Source organism: Lepisosteus platostomus, chromosome 27 (assembly GCF_059453375.1).
Source record: "Lepisosteus platostomus isolate fLepPlt1 chromosome 27, fLepPlt1.hap1, whole genome shotgun sequence".
Lineage (NCBI taxonomy): Eukaryota > Metazoa > Chordata > Actinopteri > Semionotiformes > Lepisosteidae > Lepisosteus > Lepisosteus platostomus.
The window spans coordinates 6,195,051-6,213,763 of NC_142637.1; the positions used below are offsets into that span (position 1 = coordinate 6,195,051).

General features: G+C 45.6%; 2 long non-coding RNA genes across 3 annotated transcripts; one reads left to right on the forward strand and one right to left on the reverse strand.

Moving 5' to 3' along the window:
* Positions 1–5,266: 5,266 nt before the first annotated feature.
* Positions 5,267–14,189, reverse strand: LOC148639155 (uncharacterized). Of its 2 annotated transcripts, XR_015930837.1 has the most exons (4): positions 13,415–14,189; positions 12,813–12,989; positions 7,885–8,740; positions 5,267–7,742 (listed from the first exon to the last, which is right to left on the reverse strand). It is a non-coding gene; the product is annotated as an uncharacterized LOC148639155 (long non-coding RNA). The 2 variants fall into 2 exon arrangements; XR_015930836.1 differs by having other exon boundaries at positions 5,267–8,740.
* Positions 10,455–16,851, forward strand: LOC148639156 (uncharacterized). The gene is made up of 3 exons (XR_015930834.1): positions 10,455–10,842; positions 14,901–16,427; positions 16,718–16,851. It is a non-coding gene; the product is annotated as an uncharacterized LOC148639156 (long non-coding RNA).
* The last annotated feature ends 1,862 nt before the right edge of the window (positions 16,852–18,713 follow it).

Here is an 18,713-nt window from a genome sequence, read left to right on the forward strand (position 1 = left end):
TCCTTATTAACAGCTAGAGCATGGTTTTCTTTGTCAATGTCTCAGAAACCGTGTCCTTCTTTTTAAAATCCTGTTTACTCAAGTAGTCAAACATCTTTCTGGTTGTCAGATACTGTGAATTTCAAACGGAACTCTGTGAGTAATTTCAGCGTAATAGGATGTGGACAAGCATGAAATTGGGTCAGAATCAAGGTGATAAGACAGCTCTTAACATTATTCACCCAATTATGTTCATATCGCACCGTCAAGAAGATATGAAAGGTATTTCTCTCTATTTCGACCTCTCCTAACTGCAAGTCAGGGCTGACATCGCAGTCTTGATTTTCCAGTGAGCTGCCCTCATGGTATGTGATGGGTTGACATTGCTCTGCAATGTGTACAGGGAAAAAATTGAAATACATTTAGGTGTTAATGACCCTGATAGCATGTCTTCATCTGTTAGGAATGCCAGACACTGGTGTAATCAAAAGTCATTTCTAAAAAAAAAAGAATGGGGTGAGATTGCAGAATCTGCTTAGACCCTGTTTAAGTGCCATGTCCTGTTGAACTGGTATGTAGTTGGTATGTTGATTTTTAAGAAATAGTAAAGGGACAAAAGAGCAGTTCAGTTCCTGATTTTGGTGGTTCATTAGGTCATCTGTCTCAGCCTACGAAACTGAAGCTGCCCCTGCAGCCGTGTCCACTCTTCCTGCATCAGGGCAGTGCTTTGCTCTAGCCACCTGCACCAGAGGAGCCATAGCCTTTCCCGAATGATAGACACGCCGGTCTGTGTGGCTTATCTACTCATCTGAAGGCTGGGAATGCAGACATTCCAGATCACAGCTGGCATCGGGTGGTGTGCAGAAAATGTACGCGGGAAAAGGCCGTGTTCAGACTTTTTGTTCACTTAACAAACTAAATTGTCACCAAAGAAGCCATTTGTTTTTAAACTCCACCTAGTTGGCAAGTATCTTTTTGTTTTTTGCTGCTCCTTTCTGCTTAATGGAGGGAGAGGTGGGGTTGTGAGCATAGTACATGATAGCCATTAGATAAAAAGCAAACAAGCTTGGACATTGATTCGGTCCTGTTGTGTCTGATTGTTATTCATTTTAGGTGTTGTGCTTTTAGAGCTGTAGAAGTGTTTATTTTGCATGCATGTTGCTTTGGAAATTCTAGGATGCTGGTGTGTTTTTCTATGCCAATCGCACTCTATTAATAGAGCCCATATGGGTTCCTCTCTCTTGCTAGCTACTTCTGAGTTCGCTAATTGGCCTAGCATGCCTCTTGCACACGGACATGCTAGTGGAAATAACCTCTGTCAGATCATCCACAGGGTCTTCCAGTAGCTCACTAATCGCCACACTAATCAACTGGCCAGGCTGTAAGAGAAGCGAAAATGCTAGATAGCCCAATGGGTTCAGCTGTAATGGCTGGGTTTCTGCTGTAATATTGCCAGTGTCTTTCTAGTACAGGTACATTACAGTCTTGTACAATATACCAGCCTTGTATATTTGCAAAAGTGTTTGACATAAACCACGTTACTTTTCTGTGGGCACAAACGTCACTGTCCAAGTTGTTCGTAGATGTAATGGCATCCATATTTTATCTTGCCATAAAAAATGTAGATAAGATAAGAAATGACCCGGGAGCAATTCACCATTGGTTCAAAGAACAAACAAGCAATGCCATTTTCATCATTGTGGGGGGTTAGAAAGCTTTAGCATGGATCAGTGCATTTCAAACCACACTAAAAGTAAAATGAACACATTAACTTGTAAAACCTCCAATTTACATCACAAACGAGACACAATTTCCCAGTACGCGCAGCGCCATGTTCTGCAATTCAGAATGAGGAAACAAAACATCCAGTGACGTGTTGCACCATTGTAAAGAAGCAGGCTTGTGAATAAATTTCTTTTAATTCAATAGACATATTGCCGGAAATGGAGCTTATTTGTTAACTCTGCCTGTAACTCTTTTCTACCTTGGAACCTTTCTGCGGTGAAATATCTGCTGCACTACCTGTATTTATTTTCTCGTCCATCACAGTGACTAGTGAGCAGGAAGGGCTGCTTTATGTCACAATTCGTGGGACCTCTCCCTCTCGCCTGTGGCGAGACCAGGGCTTGTGACAGCATAGCAACTTACAGTACTTTCACAAAGTTCATGATTTTGTGCTTAATTTGAAATTTGTCAAATTTTCCTATTCAGGCAATGAATTTATTCTGTTGCTAAGGTTGAATCAGCGGTCTGAGATATTGAGACTGCTGTTCCACTTGAATGCCACTCCCACACACACTGCATTTTCATCATTAATTCACTGTTGACATTTTTACGTAATTTGTGTGTTTTTTAACTTATTAGTTATTGTTAGTCCTGTTAAAGTACTTAAAATTAATTATAAATAAAATGCTTTAAAAATTCAATTAGAAATCCATGTCCTTAGGAAGCTGGGCATGGTCACATAGCTTCTACAAGCACAAGGACAGGGAGGTGCCCCACTACAAAAATAAAAAAAATAATTGCAGAGCAAGAAGCCAACAGGGGAGACTCACCTGGGAGAGGGATCTGCTCACGTCTCAAAAACCTCGCTTCAGCTGACTGAGTGTCAGAAACGCCCTGTTCCAGATCCATCACACCCACCCATCCTTAATAAACCTCCGCAGAGAGGAAGTCTGCAGATTTCCGGTCTAGTTGTTCAGAAGGAAAATGTCTGGGTAATATGAACAGCGGTCAAAGAGCTGTCTATTCCAGGTTTGTAGCTCAGTAACGGCAAAGAGGCTCAGATACTTGGTAACTTCAATATCAGACTTAGGAATCAAAGCATTATTAACAGTAGTAGAATACTTCCTGCACAGTGGTGATTGTTTATAATGTCATTGCTGTACTGATTTCCTCACTGTCCTTTCAGGTGGATATTCCTTTCATTGTTACCAGGAGGAAGCTGCAGTAAAAACAAAAAAGGACAATGAAAACAAAGCACCAAAGCAAAAGAAATGAATCTCTTACTGACTACCTATCACAGTGAGTCTAGAATGTGCCTTTGCTGGACCAGCACAGAACTGAATAGGCTTTGTTCACTGAAAGACTGAGAGTCGTGTCTCCTGGAATTTTCTGGAAAAAAAATGAACTTAACAAATTAACTCAGTTAAGAAATGTTCTATTTCAGGTATTTCGCAAAGCCAAACATACGCTCTTGCCCCTGTCCCTGCAACTGCTTTTCACCCAGTCGAGCCAGTGGCTAGTGTGAAGGACCTCGCACTGAGGCCTGAGCACAGGAGAGCCTGTGTGCTCAGTTCACATTGTACAGAAGGACGCCTTGATGAATTATTCCCACAGACAGCTTAGGTTCAGCCCAACAGAAGGTGCCTCACTGAATTTACTTTGCAAGAAACGTGTATAATGTTTCCCATGTGTTTTCATTGTAGGTTAAGTACAATTCCTTTCACTCAAATCAGTCTGGTCTCTTCTAATCAAAAAAACTGACAAACATCAGCTAAAAATGTGATTTGTCTGATTGGAGAAAAAACCCGAAATGCTTGCCTCTGTTCCCACATGGCATTTAATCAACAGAAGCACAGGAGTGCTCACAGAGAGGAGGGTGTAGACACACCTGCACATGGTGTTCAGGTCTTAAGCCATTGTGTGGGTCTGTATTGCTACCTTCTCTGTTCTGTTGTCATGGCAAACTCAGACCAGGTGGCTCTGAGATCTTTATCTGTGCCTGGCAATAGGCAAAATCTGTGATCTTTCTTTTGTACCCATTTTCTTCCACAACAAGAGTTCGTGCTTTGATCTGATGGCAGATCAAAGTGCGCGTCGGGGGAGTTGTTTCTTTATTTTTTCAGACATACTATAATTTCTTTACTGTGTATCGCTCTTCTGAGCTTTCATTAGTAATCTCGAGACTGGCCCTTACTGTCTGCAGGATGGAAGAAGATCAAAGCTGTGTGGGGAAACATTGGAGGCAGTATGCCAGCTCCTGGCCATACCTGAGCTTTTAGGGATATTGAACTAGCCCTTGACATCAAAGGTAAAGTGGGCCACATCACAAATTAACTCAAAGCGGACAGCAGTCATCAGATCCATCCCCTTTACTCATCTGCAACTGCAGTGTCTTTAGAACGGTCACAATTCTCGTTCACAACAGGAGAGGAGGTGGGAAAGGTTGAAGCACAACAGCCCATGACCCAGTGGACCCGATATTTCCTGTGGACAAACCGCCCAGTCTTTAGTGGCACTATTAAGAGACGGCAAGACCTCATGTGTTTCTAGAGCAGTTTGAGGATCACATCACTAACTGCCACCTCTGTATCTATCTGAGCAGCTCCGGCACAGCTTTTTCTTTGCCTTACAGGGATGGTGGAGTCGTGCCTAAATAAGAAAGACAAGTCTGAGTTTATTGCTTTTGTTTCTTGGCTGTACAGGCGAGAGAACTCACAGACTCATCCATCAGCAAAGCTGCTGTTAACACTGCACAAAACCCCCCTGTCCTTCTCCAGCCTCTCTCTGCCTCGATCCGTGCAAAATGAGTGGCTCACGGCTTTTTGTTTTAACCTCCTTTGCCTTTACTGAGCGGAATTACAAGCCATTTGAAATCCGGGTAATGGGATTGCAAGGGGAACCCCCCGGGTCTCAAGCTGGACTCCAGAGCTCTGCCCCCAGGATGGCCCCAGCAGGCCCACAGCTTTTCCAGGAAGAAGCCGAGAGCAGTGGCACAGCTCGGGGCTTCGGAAAGCTCATTGTAGTAAATTTGTTTGCAGTTAAGTCACGTCTGTTCCCCACATTAAAGATTCAGCTTCCTACACCGTGTGATGCTATAGCATAGTAGACCATAATGCAGCAGCATGCTTCTCCCATGGTTTAACGGTGCTTTACGAAGTTTTGGTGATATGAGAGGTGGGCATCTTTACCCACCAACGGAGATCTATGGCTACAGGCACCCTCCTTTTCTATTTTAAATGCCCTTGATTCTTTTCTCTCTGGACCCCTGGACTCGCAGCTCCTTACTGGAAAGGCCTGCATTCCCATCCTTTCCAGCTTCTCAATCCTGGTGCCCCAGTATCATCACCTGACAAGCATTCTTTTTCTTTTTCCTATTAATAATAATAATAATAATAATAATAATTGCTTACACTTACATAGCGCTTTTCTGGACACTCCACTCAAAGTGCTTTACAGGTAATGGGGATCTCCTCCATCACCACCAGTGTGCAGCCCCACCTTGATGATATGATGGCAGCCATAGTGCGCCAGAACGCTCCCCACACACCAGCTCTCAGTGGGGAGGAGAGCAGAGTAATGAAGCCAATTCATAGATACGGATTATTAGGAGGCCATGATTGGTAAAGGCCAGGGGGAAATTTGGCCAGGATTTTTAATGACCACAGAGAGTCAGGACCTCGGTTTTACGTCTCATCCGAAGGACGGCGCCTGTTTACAGTATAGTGTCCCCGTCACTATACTGGGGCATTAGGACCCACATGGACCACCGGGTGAGCGCCCCCTGCTGGTCCCACTAACACCTCTTCCAGCAGCAACCTTTGTTTTTTCCCAGGAGGTCTCTAATCCAGGTATTGACCAGGCTCACACCTGCTGAGCTTCAGTGGGTGCTTCAATAGCTTCTATTGACAACCCTTGATGCTTATGCTGTCAAAGGTTTAGACGTGTGACACGTAAGCCTGTGACGGGGCAGAATGCGTCTCTTCAAAGTCGTTTGGAAGAAGGAGATTCTGCTTGTTCAACGCCCCGAGCGTCTTTTCTACCATCTCTCTAAGAGCAGGTAATCTGTAACCCTCGCCGTGTGCGTTTACCCGTGTTACACTCACACGTCACCAAAGGAGTTGCCAAACCGCATCGCTAGAGGGCAGCCGTTATTTGTCAACCAGTCGATCTGCAAACGGCACCTTTCACAACATTAAACGTTACATTTGTAACGTGCAAATCTGCTGTCAAACCTGAACTTAATCACTGCGTGTTAGTGAGTCGAGTACGTTCTTCTCCTATTAGACTTAAAATGTACGGCGAAGTGCAGAACAGAATAGGTCAGATTTTCTACGAGCCCTCTTTCAAATGAAGACACTATTAGGTGTGATCAGCAAAACTGCATTGTAGATAGTACTTAATTTTGTTTCACTAGATTATTGGAGACACAAAAATAAAATAAAAGCGCCTTTCGGTTTTTGTTTCAGGTACAAAACGTCTGAATGCGCCTGTCTGTGTGATAGGAGGTCATGGTGAAGGGCTAATCAGTTCCCACGCGTGTTTCCTCTCGTAAGAGCCGAGTACGGTATTCAGTTTGACTCTGAGCAGTGCTATCAGTCAAACCCTTGATAAGGACCGTGGACAGGATATTGTCAGCAATACATCAAATAGAGTAATCGTCGTATTTATCCCACAACTGGATTTTCCCATAAGATGTACAGAAATCCGCCACTCGAATTGCTAGTTTCCTCTTGATATTTTGGGTTTTTTTTCTGCATACACATTATTAAACTCTCCTGTCTTTGAAACGGTTGAATGTTTTATTACTTCCGCGCGTCTGACACCTGCTTCTGTTGTTGTACTATTCGTATTTTATGTTTGTTTGAAAAGTCCGGACAAGACGGATCTAAGCAATTCACTGCATTTGGGCACACGGCAGATGAACGGAACCGAACTGGACCCAGCCTTGTTTTCAACGAAGCGGTGCCGGGAGGGTACTCGGGCAGTTGTCTTCAGAAGCTGTTTTGAACAGAAACTGGTCGATAGCTAAGGAGCCGGCCAGGAGCGACTGAAAAGCAAATCTGCGGGGTTAAACCCGTTAAATGTTGTTCTCGGATCGTTTCAATAAACGGCATGAGCGGTGCTGCTTGCGAAGAGACGGGGGGGTAGTAGTTATTTGCAGTGCTGGGCTGTGAGGAGGGCGTCAGTACACATTGTAGTGACCGAGAACCAGGCAGGCCGGCAATATGAAAGGCACATAAAAAGTCGGCACACGGCTCTATACCCTTTTCACTTTAATTACGGCGCTGGCTCTGATGAATGAACCGAGGGGGGATGTGACTCTTCGCACGTCTGCCAGTCCCAGCCCTTTCTGCCTCCCCCCAAAAAACCCGAGAGGTGACGTCATGTGTGTCCCACGGCGGAGGAGGCGGCGCGGGTAGAGAGCGGGGGGGGGCTGACTTCAGTCCAGTCCCGTCCGGCGCCGCATGGGACGCCCGCTTCGGCAAACGTGTGAACTCGGGAACGAGAAACAATAGGAGCCCATTAACAGCCCGAAAGCGAGAGCTAAATGCATAAAGGAAAAGTAAATTAAAGATCCTTCTTATTTTGTTCGCTCTTGGTCTCACAGGGAAGCTGTGTGAAAACCATCCAGCCCTTGATAATGAGGCTTTGAACAAACCAATTAGATAATGTACCCCGAACACTTTAATGAATGCTATCTGCCCTTTCCTGATCTCGCTTTTCAACGCCACGAAAGCTCAAATATGGGTAGTTTCTGGGCGCATTTTCTATAATACACCAAGTTAAAATAGTAATCGTTGATCTACCCGAGTAACACCGATATTAAATAATAAACTCAGATCCATGGCGCCTCATTATCACCGTGGGAGAGTGTAAATAAAAACCACGTGTCCTTGCGCCACCTGGCTCGTGGGTTCAGCGTGTCCCACACACAACACGAGTGGGTCTTGCAGATGTGTTGATTGCGAGGCGGGGGGGTCAGTCTGACTGTGGTCTGGGCTTTCAGGATGACACTGGTTTCCACCGTTTGTTTTTGCCTTTAAGGAAAGAAACACACAGCTAGGTGTTAGAAGCCTCTTTCTGAGGCAGACAGGCTTGTACAACAGGGCAGAAATATGCTGGGTGCACCAGTTTCCATAGTGTAAAAGGAGATTATTATTACACTGTCAGAGTACGTACATCACTGAAGGGATCTCCTTGGGTTCCCACTGTTCCCACAGTTAAATCCTGAACCGGACTCTGCATATTAAGTCCTTGGTTCCCAGTTGGTGTCTCATGCTTCTTATCCTTGGATTGGTGTCGTTCCCTTCCTCTGCCCCTTCCGAAATCTCGGGCAGCAGGGAATTTGGTGAAACATGACCTCGGAACGCAGTCATATCTGGACAGGTGGGAAATTTTGGTGGGCATTTTGGATGAGTGGATTTCTTTTCTTCTGCTGGTGTGGCATCTACAGCCTGGCAGTGGGAAGGTTCCTTAATGGCAAAGACTCAGCTCCTGTCCTCGGGCATCCAGGAAGCACGCCCGCACTAGGATACCCTGCTTTTATTCCTCTGGGTTTCGCTTAAGGATATCGGAGCTAACAAAAAAAAATTAAAAAACATAATTTCACGTAGAGTAGTTCACTCACACTAGAACAGTACCTGGAGAGCAGCGCTTGAAATTCAGTTCAGCCGACTCCAGAATGGAGTTGGACAGCAGCCCACAGCACTGCCCCTGACACAGACAAATCCCCACCATTCCTGTCACAAATATCAGCCTGGCCGTGTCACGGGTTCAGGGAAAACAGCCTTCAAGCTGTCAGAGACGTCTGGAGATGTGGCCGAGTTTCCTTGGCTACCGCCTGGGACGCCGGTTCAGCTGAGGGCATCAAGCCTGGTGCCTCACGCGCCCGCCGCCTGGTGTGAAAATGCCAGCGTTCTGCAAGAACGGCTCTTCACTGCAAATGTCACACTGCCCTCTAGCAGCATATGAGATGAGGAACTGTACTTTGCTTGGTTTTTTTTCTCTGTAAACAGGAGTCTTCCAGAAGGCAATACTGAGCAAGAGGAAAGAAAAACAAAGATTCCACACTGTACTTTTAAAATCAAAGAGAAAAAAACAAAACTGCCAAAACCACTTAAAGTGCTAAGAAAACAGGAATTCGTGCTGGTATATATTTACTGATGCCATGCAATACACTGCTTGGAAATGTGTTGTCTGCTTCTACCTGGGAAACCCCCCGAGCTTGTTAACTGGAGTCTTCCACCTGCCATGAGCACTGCTCTTTCTTTCCCCAGTAACCACGTCCAGACACTGAATCTGCTTTTGGCTCAGACATTACAGAGTGCTGTAGGGTAATATATGATCGACCTGCCCCCTTGCTACTGCAGATGAAAGTTAAGCACATGGAAATGATGGCAGATCCAGCAACAATGCTAGCTTGATGCACAAATCTAGAAATTCAAGGCGCTTGCAAAATGTGCTTCTGCAGGGCGGATGTCTGGTCCAGATCTGAGGACATGGACGTCCTAGTGAGTACTTCCATCTCCACGACCTGGCAGACTCGTGACCTCTCCACCTCAGCAGCACCCCCTAAATTTGGACAATCCCGGTCACCCTCCAGCCCATGACATAACTAAAACCCCAGAACAAACGCACTCCTGGGATATTCATGGCACATGCTGATGTACACACTCAGCCCCTGCTCCGGTCTGGACAAGCGCCTCTGCCAGAGAAGAGTTTCAGAAGCCTCCCACCTGAACTCTTCATTGAATTGCCAACTGCCTTGATTGGCATCATATCCAGCTGTTGAGGATTCAAAGGTGGTCAAAAAGCTACTAAATCCATTTCGTGGCCATTTTAATTGCTTGTGGGCTAAGAACATTAAGCTGTCATGAGGTGACTTCACCTCCCCAGTGACCCAAATGGAAACATTTTACTAGGACAATTGCTCTACACATGTGCCTCATTAAATGTTTATTAAGGTAATTACTGGGTGACTATGAAACCTGGATAATTAATAAATAATTATGTATTAACTGTAGTAAGTGGGTAGAGAACTTAATCCCCTGACCTCAATACACGTTTCCTTCACAGCTTTTTGTAAAATTAATATCTGTTTTTACATACCACATAAACCAAGTGATGAGTGCAAATAAGACTAATTTCTCTTTGCTTCCTCCAAGCCATTTGCTTATAGTCTGAGTTGCTACATAATGATCTGTCCCTTTGCAGCAATCAACAGCTCCAGCACAGCTGTCTTACGGTCTGACAAGGTCCACAGCAATGAGCTGCAGCTGATCGCTGCTTGTTTACGAGCTCCAGTGCTCTGTGGCCTCAGAGCATTCTGCAGTAGACTCTGTACTTTACTCCCTTTCTGTCTAATGTGAGAGTAATGATGTGAATGTTTTTCTGCACTCATGTAGTTAACTACTGCCTTCTGCGGTAACATTCTGTAACTCCTAGTTAAAGCTAAACCAGCAATCTGTCCATGACGGAGGAAAGACCTGTCTGTGGGCAGAGGAATCAGAGGGGAAATTCCTAGTTGGTTGGCAAGCTACAACAAGCACCTTATAGCTACTTCCTATAAGCAGGACATACATGCACATCAAGTGTAGTCTAGGAGACATTTGTGAACTACTATTCAATTGTGAATCTCAAGTTTAGATGTTTTATTTTTGCAATTTTGTTTTTGCACTGTACTGATTTTATAAAGCCATATGCGTGAAATCTGAGATGATAAATATACTACCTATTCAGAGCTGACCTTTTTTTATTTCAGAGCCTATCCTTAAGGGAAACCTGGAGAGTCAAGAAGCTCTGAGAGCAGGTCACAGTAAGACGGCGCCTCGTAACCAGCGTTGCAGGAGAACAAGAGAGTGAACCTCGCTTGCTTGACGTTGTTCAATCGGTCTTGTCCCGTTCCAGAAGCAGACGGGTGTTGTCTATACATGTGAGAAAGCACCACAGCACAAGCGTGGAAGGAAGGAAGTGCTCGGCGCGATCCAGAAAGCACAGCCTGTTGCACCCACCCGAGCAAAGCTGTTTGTAACTGGATTGACAAGTTTCGACGGCCTGTACTCCACATGCTCTGCCATGAGGCTGCCATGGAAGACCATGGTGGTTGGCGTCGGTGATTAAGGGGGAAATCTTCTCAAGGTTAGTGGAATTCTTTCTCCAGATCAATCGGAAATGCTACTCTGTGCAAAAACCACTACAGGAAGGTTCTTGGCCTTTTTAGCTTTTTGTTTTGACTTTCGACGTCTCATGAACCAGGGGCGGCTGGTTTCCTTGTCATTGTGACAGCAGTCTCGTTTTTGGGGTCCTCTCGGTCAAAACCAGGGCACGTGAAGGACGTCGCTGTAGAGTGACCGCTGTGCGCCTGAGTGCAAGCACTTGATCTTCTGAACGCCAGCTGAGTGGCCTGTGGCTCCCTTTCCTGTGAGCTGGAAGCTTCTGGGATGTTTGAAAAGTCAAGTGCTTTTTTTGGGGGGGGGGCTTTGTTTTGTGTTGTTGTTGTTGTGAGCTACAGAAAGAGACCCCTGATTGACTTACAGGAGGTCATGTTATTCTAGCTACGCACATTGCATGAGTTCATTACCGCTGATGGACAGGAAATACGACTGTAAGAATTCCGATTGGCATGGGCCTGTTTCCTGATTTATTCTGTGTCTGGAGTAATTATTATTAGATGGGCCTTCAGTGGATTCTGGGAAAAAAAAATGTTTTGACATGTCATGGAGTTCCAAAGGCCAAGTAGAAAAGGCCATTTTTGCAATCTCGATTGCCTGTCAGACACAAATTAATAACAAAATTATTTAAGATCTTGATTAATACTTTTTTCACCAAGAAGTCCTTTTTGTAGAGATAGTGGTGAATTTTAAAGCTGTTTGTCCTTTGTGGTTAAGAGGGACCATAAAACACTTTTTTCAACTTGTTACTCTTAAAAGCTACTCAGAAGAACTTTAGATTTATCCCTTTAAAAGGGCATTAAAAAATGTAAAATAACTCAGTGAGCTCCTTTATTCTAATATTATACACAGTGGTTGTTTATATAATACTATATGACTCCATTGCATACTGTTTTTTTTTCATTAGAAATGTAACAAAAACTGCAAAGTACGCTTATGAATGAATCCCAGCAAATGCTGACTTTTGTTGGAGACTTTTTTTAAAATATAATTGGGCATCCAAAGAAGTGTCTTTTGTAAAAAAGAAAACGTCAGGCCTTCTGGAGCTCTTTTCTACAGCACTCCTCCTCAAATTGGGACACATTCTTTTCCTATCCATCTGACCTTGAATTGTCCTTGAGTTTCCCGACTGAGCAAAATAAGTTTTTCAGCTCCTCTTGGGAATGGCATTCTAAAATAGTTTGGGTGATTCATGTGACTTTGATAAAATGTGTCTTACTACAATCCTGCTACAAACGCGTCTGTACAAATAAAGAACTTTGGAGGCTATGAGTCTTTTGATAATCTTGCTGCTGTTTTTTAAAAAAGAAAATATTTTGGCTTTTGGCTAAATAAACAGACTTCAGGAATTCTTATATTTATATTGGATCAATTCGCTGTTAACTACTAAAAGATCTAGATGTTTTTTGTTGTCTCCTCTCTTTTGTAAATGTTTTATGTTCCTATCTTGACTTACAAAAACAGGAGCCATCAGAATGTTACAGTGTTTGGGCCGCTGCTAACTGGATAGGTTCCCCTGGCCGTTATGTCTGATATTCTGGCATAAAGGCAATGGATTTTATATACTCATAAACTCATGCTTCACTTGCAATGGTTACTTAAGATGTTCCTCAGTCTTTTTGTCAGCAGTGATATCGCCCTGCAGCTCACAGCTCACAGCTGGCAGCCCACTGAAGCCCAGCAGGTGTGAGCCTGGCCAGTACCTGGATGGGAGACCACCTGGGAAAAACTAAGGCTGCTGCTGGAAGAAGTGTTAGTGGGACCAGTAGGGGGTGCTCAATCTTAGGTTTGTGTGGGTCCTAATGCCCCAGTATAGTGACAGGGACACAATACTGTAAAAAAGGCACCGTCCTTTGGATGAGACCTAAAACTAACGTCCTGACTCTCTGTGGTCATTAAAAACTCCAGGGTGCTTCTTGAAAAGAGTAGGGGTGTTACCTCAGGGTCCTGGTCAAATTTCTCCCTGGTCTTTACCCATCATGGCCTTCTAATAATCCCCATCTCTGAACTGGCTTCATCACTTTGTTCTCCTCCCCACTGAGAGCTGGTGTGTGGGGAGCAGACTGATGCATCATCCAGGTGGGGGAACAGATGGTGGAGGGGAGTCCCCATTACCTGTAAAGCACTTTGAGTTGAGTGTCCAGAAAAGCACTATATAACTGTAAAGAATTATTATTATTATTATTATTATTATTATTATTATTATTATTAATATATTCTAACCACAGTTTGGCCTCTCAGCTTAAAATGTCTGAACTGTTGAAGTTTATTCAACTGTGTTCAGAAGAGAAAGTTAGACTCCGAATTTCATGCACCTATTCACTGAACAAACAAACGGCAGGTTTAAAATCCAGGCCCTCGTGGATAAGTCGCACAGCTCGGTGCCACAGCTCCTGGGACAGAGAGAGATGACTGGCACCTCTTGTCCTCTGCAGGAATCCACAAGGGAAGGGCTGCTCAAGAGCTATCGTCTCGGATTAGAGGCGTGTGGGGCAGGCAAGGGTGAACCTTGACATCACAGGCAGCAGATAAAGCCTCACCTCAGTCCGGGCTGGGAGCTGGGAGATGTCCTTGTGGGGTTCAGAAATCCTCTCACCCCGCGCAGCTCTGGCCCTGGCCCAGGCGCGGTAAGGTTTCGCTCGGCCCTGGGTCACGTCTCCTTCCAGCTGGCACGAGGCAGGAGGGCAGCAGGAGGTCAGACCCTGTGCTGGCTAACTCTGCTGAGGTCAGGTCGGGGGGCGGATAGTTCCTAACCTGTATGGTACCAAACGAGAGGCGAAGTCGTGGTCCTAAACGAAAGCGAGGAGTCGAAGCCAGCAGGGTTCCGCATCGAAGACGGACCAAAAACGAGAGGCGAAGTCGTGGTCAAAAGCGTAGCGCTGAGTCGGTAGCCAGAAAGTAATAAGAGATGATTGGAGAGATTTAGAAGCTCGTTGTGGAGCTCAGGGTGGAGACCTCGATTGTGAGTGAGCTAGAAGAGGGGTTTCAATCATGTGCGGTGTCAATTGGTGCAGGGGGGTTTGGGCTGGCTGGAGCTCGTGGGAATTCAGGAGCGCTTGCATGCTTGAGTGCGGGTCGTGACACCAGCTCATCCTGGCTTGCTCTGCTCCGGGTGCCAGGGACTCGGCCGTGTGACAGCTTATCGCGCCGGGTGTGTGCACTGTATTTTCCCACCTGACCAGGGCTTTACTGTCCTCACAGGCTGCTTGTACTTTGCTGTGCCATTAATTTCTATTTTTTTTCATGCCGTGCTTTCCCTATGGGTTCATCGTGCTGTACTGCACAGTCCTGATCGTGTCTCTTCCTCCACGGCAACCCACCCTAGCCTTTCAGAAGCATCATTACTGCTCCAGTCAGTCGGTCCCCTGCTGCTCCTACAAAGCAAACGAGGACCTGAAGTCAGACCCGATTATAAATCCTTTACTAAGAACCTGAGAGAGCTAAATCTGAGAGGGGGCAGATCCTTCACCATCAGCCCCTCTCGGGAAACCAGATCTCTGCCTGTTGATGTTGGAGAAGCAGCTGACCCCTCCTTCCTCTAATCTATCTAAAGAAACATCTGTTCTCTGTAAATTTGACCTGATATTGTTTCCTACCCGTGTCATGGTTTTTTTTTCTCTGAACGATGTATCATGGATCATTACTGGTTTCTCCTCCTGAAACACCAGGATCGCTTTTAAAATAGAGACATCACAGTGTAAATATTTAGCATATGGTATATTCAGAACATTTGTGAATTATTAATTTCCTGAACTGAATGCTTTATCGGTCTAGCGCTAACCTCTTATTTATGGATCTTTATATTCCAGTGTATGTTACTTGTTCTCTCTTTAACATGTCCACTTACAATGTTACCTGGCACAATACCCTGAAAAAGCTCTTTAAAAAACAACAACAAGTATACTGATTGGTTGGTGTTCTTTGCAGGTGAGTCGTGCAATACAAAGATTTGAAATCCCCCTCGAATAAACTGTGATTTTCAAGACCCAAGTGCCCTGCCACTAATACGTTCCTTTTATTCTGCAGACACACGACAATCTGAGGCAGACAGGATAGAAACCAGCGCTGGTCCATCACCTTCACCACTTGGCCACGACTACTGTTGGCTTACTTGATTCGAGTGGCCTTGTGTAGCTGGAGCTCTGGGACTTAACCAGGAGATGGGCAGCATCAGTTATGTAAGATAATGGGTGACAAATCATGGATTGGACTCACAGGCTACCTCTGAACCAAGCACACTGCCCGCAGCTACTATGTACCCTTAGCAGGAATGTGGAGCAGCTCCAGTCATCAGCACAGGAGAGCAGCCTTCATCAAGGACTTTGTCAATAGTCTAGCAGGTCTACTATCACTGTGTTTGAGACAGCCTTTTTAACCAAGACATCTTCCTCCAGTGTTGTTTCATTTTAGAGGACTCGGGGGGGCAGCAAAGGTTTTTGAAAAAACACAAAGTGGATGGAGGTCTCAAGGGAAATGCAGAGGAACTCTATATTCGTAGGTGGGGCTCTGTCCAGAGTGACGGAAGATGCAAAGAGAGAAAGAGAGAGACCCAAGAGAGGCTCTTGTGCTTTTCTGTTCACATTGTCTTTCTCAGGGACCACCGTGAACATACGGAAACAAAGATTGCGAGGCACTGGTATTGCTTCCCAATCCTTGAGCTATCCCAAAGTCCCTGGCTTTCCTCCTACTCTGGGCTCTTAACGACGTGAAGCAGTGGTTCACTTAATTAGGTTAACACCTCCGCCATTTCCAGGTCTTTACCTACTGAGAACTAGAAGGGTGGTGAAAAGAGGCCAAAGGGTTGACTCTCAGGAATACAGTCTCAGAATTGTCGACTGCAGTTGTTTCAAAGGCAGTGCAACAGGATTTCACCCTCCTGGCTGGAACTGAAGAGATTGTGACCCAGTAGAAACCAAAAATGTTCAAACATGTTGGAGTTACCACAGGAGACAGCTAAAGAATTTCCAACGGCTTATATACAAGTAAACGGATCTCCTGGCAGATAAGGGGACGAGGCACGTATTCTGTAATTTTCCAGCTTCTCCGACCTTGGTTCTCTGACTAATGTTTTGATACCCAATAACACTTGTTCGTGCTATCTGGGTCTTGCACTGCTCCTTTATTCTTTCTCACGCACGTAATTAATTTTTACCACATAGACGCCTTTAACCCTCTGCCTCCTCAATCTTCCTGAAACCTTTCCAAGGCACATATGACACCAGGTAAACGGCAGGACCCCCCCCCCCCCCCCCCCGAAAAAAAAACAGAGGTAAAACTCGAATTATGGATGGTGATAGGTATTACACTAAGAAAGCAGAAGAAGAGGGGGGAAAAAGCCGGGATGCGTTTCAATGCAAGGAAGCGGCGAAGTATACAGAAACACTGCAGGTCCTGGGAAAGGGCCGCCAGCGGCTTCTGCCAGGAAAGAGTCTTCGTTTTTTTTTCCTGAACGTTTCCACTTTCTTGCGCGTTTTCCTTCTACCGGTGACTCAAATGCAGCGGGTTCCCACGGAGCGGCCGGCAATTTATTGCGATCATTTCAACGCGTTCCCCGTGAGCACTATTATTGTTTTCTTATGGTTTTTTTTTTAAAAAAAGAGAGAGGAAGCCTGGGTTTTCACGCCACGATCGTGGCATACTGGTGGGCTTGAGAGAGGGTGGATGGAGGATGTGGCTGGCGGAGTGTGTGCGAGAGAGACTTTGGGAACACATTGTCTTCGCTTCTCTGACACCTACTGACTCAGTAGCAAAACAAAACACAGAACGCTCGAGGCTCCGGTCTTTTGTTCTCATTTTTATTACGCCTCTGTCCTTAATTGTTTAATTCTTCTTTTTTTTTCCAGCTTTCCATCGTCCAGGCACCAAGAGTGAACAATGAGCTCCGCGGCTCTCTTTATTTATTTCCCGTCTGAGACCTGACTAAGCCTCCACAGGTGTATTTCCCACTCTTCTGACGCAAGAGAACATTTGCAACGCGCTTGTGAACTTCCTTTGTTCCATTTTTTCTCAACCAACTGATGGGTGCAGGACACTTGAAATTTATATTTTTAAAAGTGAGCTGCGGTCTGCCTTAAAATGGTATAAATACGTGGCGAGGGATAACAATTTTCGACATATGCACAAACATATTACGGGCAATTAACGGGCTGCTTCCAAACCTGTTGTTTTCCTCTCTTAATTGTAACTATCTCCCCAATATTTCTGCAACAGCGCCACCCACTTTGGAATCGCCAATCATGTACATTTACAAACACCTCGACCTCACACGGCAAAAATAAGGAACCGAGGGCAGAATGGGCCGGTCCGCCCCCTCCCTCAGCCATTCAGCTTCTTACACGTCACAGGATGAGCCGCCCCGTGCAGGAGCTTCGACGTGGATTGGAGAAGAGGCACGTCCCTCACCGCACCGCCGGCCTGTGCGTCTTGACCCGAGGGGTTGCAGGTTATACGCCATGCTGTCGCAGACCGATCAAGCTTGTAGCCGTGTGCGCATCTCGGCGAAACAAGCCTGGCTCCAACCTGGACCTGGCTCCAACCAGCCTGGAGCGGGCGAGAGCCTTTACCCGTCGACCCATACGGCACCGCCCCCCCCACGTTTCAATGTTTATTTGACACCTGGCTCACAAACAGTTAAACCCTCCATAAGCAACGTAGGTAAATCATTAGAAACGTATAAGAAAAGTGTGAAAGGGGAGCGCGTCCCATCCACCATGACTGGGCAGTGCAGTTGCGAGCATCACGAGAGGGTGCGTTTTTACCTTATCATGATGACGTTCAGTTTGACTGTGCCCTGGACCGAAAACACAAATCAGAAGCACGCTATGCGCCGATACCTGTCTGTTTCCGGCTGCCAGACATGGGTGACAGCGGTAGCAGATGCATCTGATGCCAGGCGGCGGTAACTGACGCTGATAACCATCACGCCTGAACCAGAGCGGTGTAGCAGGTGCGCATTGCTGGTCCTGTGCCGCCCACCCCCCGCACCTATATTACCGCACAGTGCCCCGGGACAGCAGGGAGTGCTTATCCGCGCAGCTGCTTGCGGAAGTCAGAAAACACAGCGCAACGGGCTTTGGCCGTCTGGGCTTTTGAAATACCACATCAGAAGCTCGGTTTTGTACTTCTGTTGTTATGGTTGTCAGTCAACAACGAGCTGCAACTTTTGTTTTTAGAAAAATCAGCTCGCCTTGAACTATTTATAGATTTGTTGGGGTTTTTAAAAAAAAAAACACCACATAGCCTCTCAAAGCCTGTGTCATCTTCTGCCTGTGTCACTTCTTATTTTTGTCTCTTGTCTGAACACCCCTAAGACAGATCTCTCTGGAAGTAGGAGGATCACATTTATCTTATTTTGAAATGTGTTTTTGTCTGGTCTGAAGAGTCTAGGCTACGATGCCTGTGGTGTGCACTAATGTTGTGTCTGCATTTCTCTCATCTGTATTCTTCATCTTATTGCCATCTTGGCCAAGGGCAGACAGCCTAACCTCTAACCCACAGGCCTGATGCTAAGCCATTACATTCTTCCAGGATTAAACTCTTACGCATTTACAGAGATCGTGCAAAAATTATGCAACATTGTACATTGTCCACATATGCACGTATATAGTATGTTATTAAACAGCGTAATGGAAAGTTTATTTTTTGGTTTGTTTGTTGAGCTAGCTGTTTAAATTTGCGCTTTTATATTGTGCATTGGTGCAGAGGTTAGGAGTCCTGCCGGGTAGCACTGGGGCCCTGGGTTCAATTCCAGACCTGAGGTGCTGTCTGTGTGGAGTCTGCATGTTCTTCCTGTGTTTTCTCCTCTGGGTGCTCTGGTTTCCTCCCTCAGTCCTGAAACAT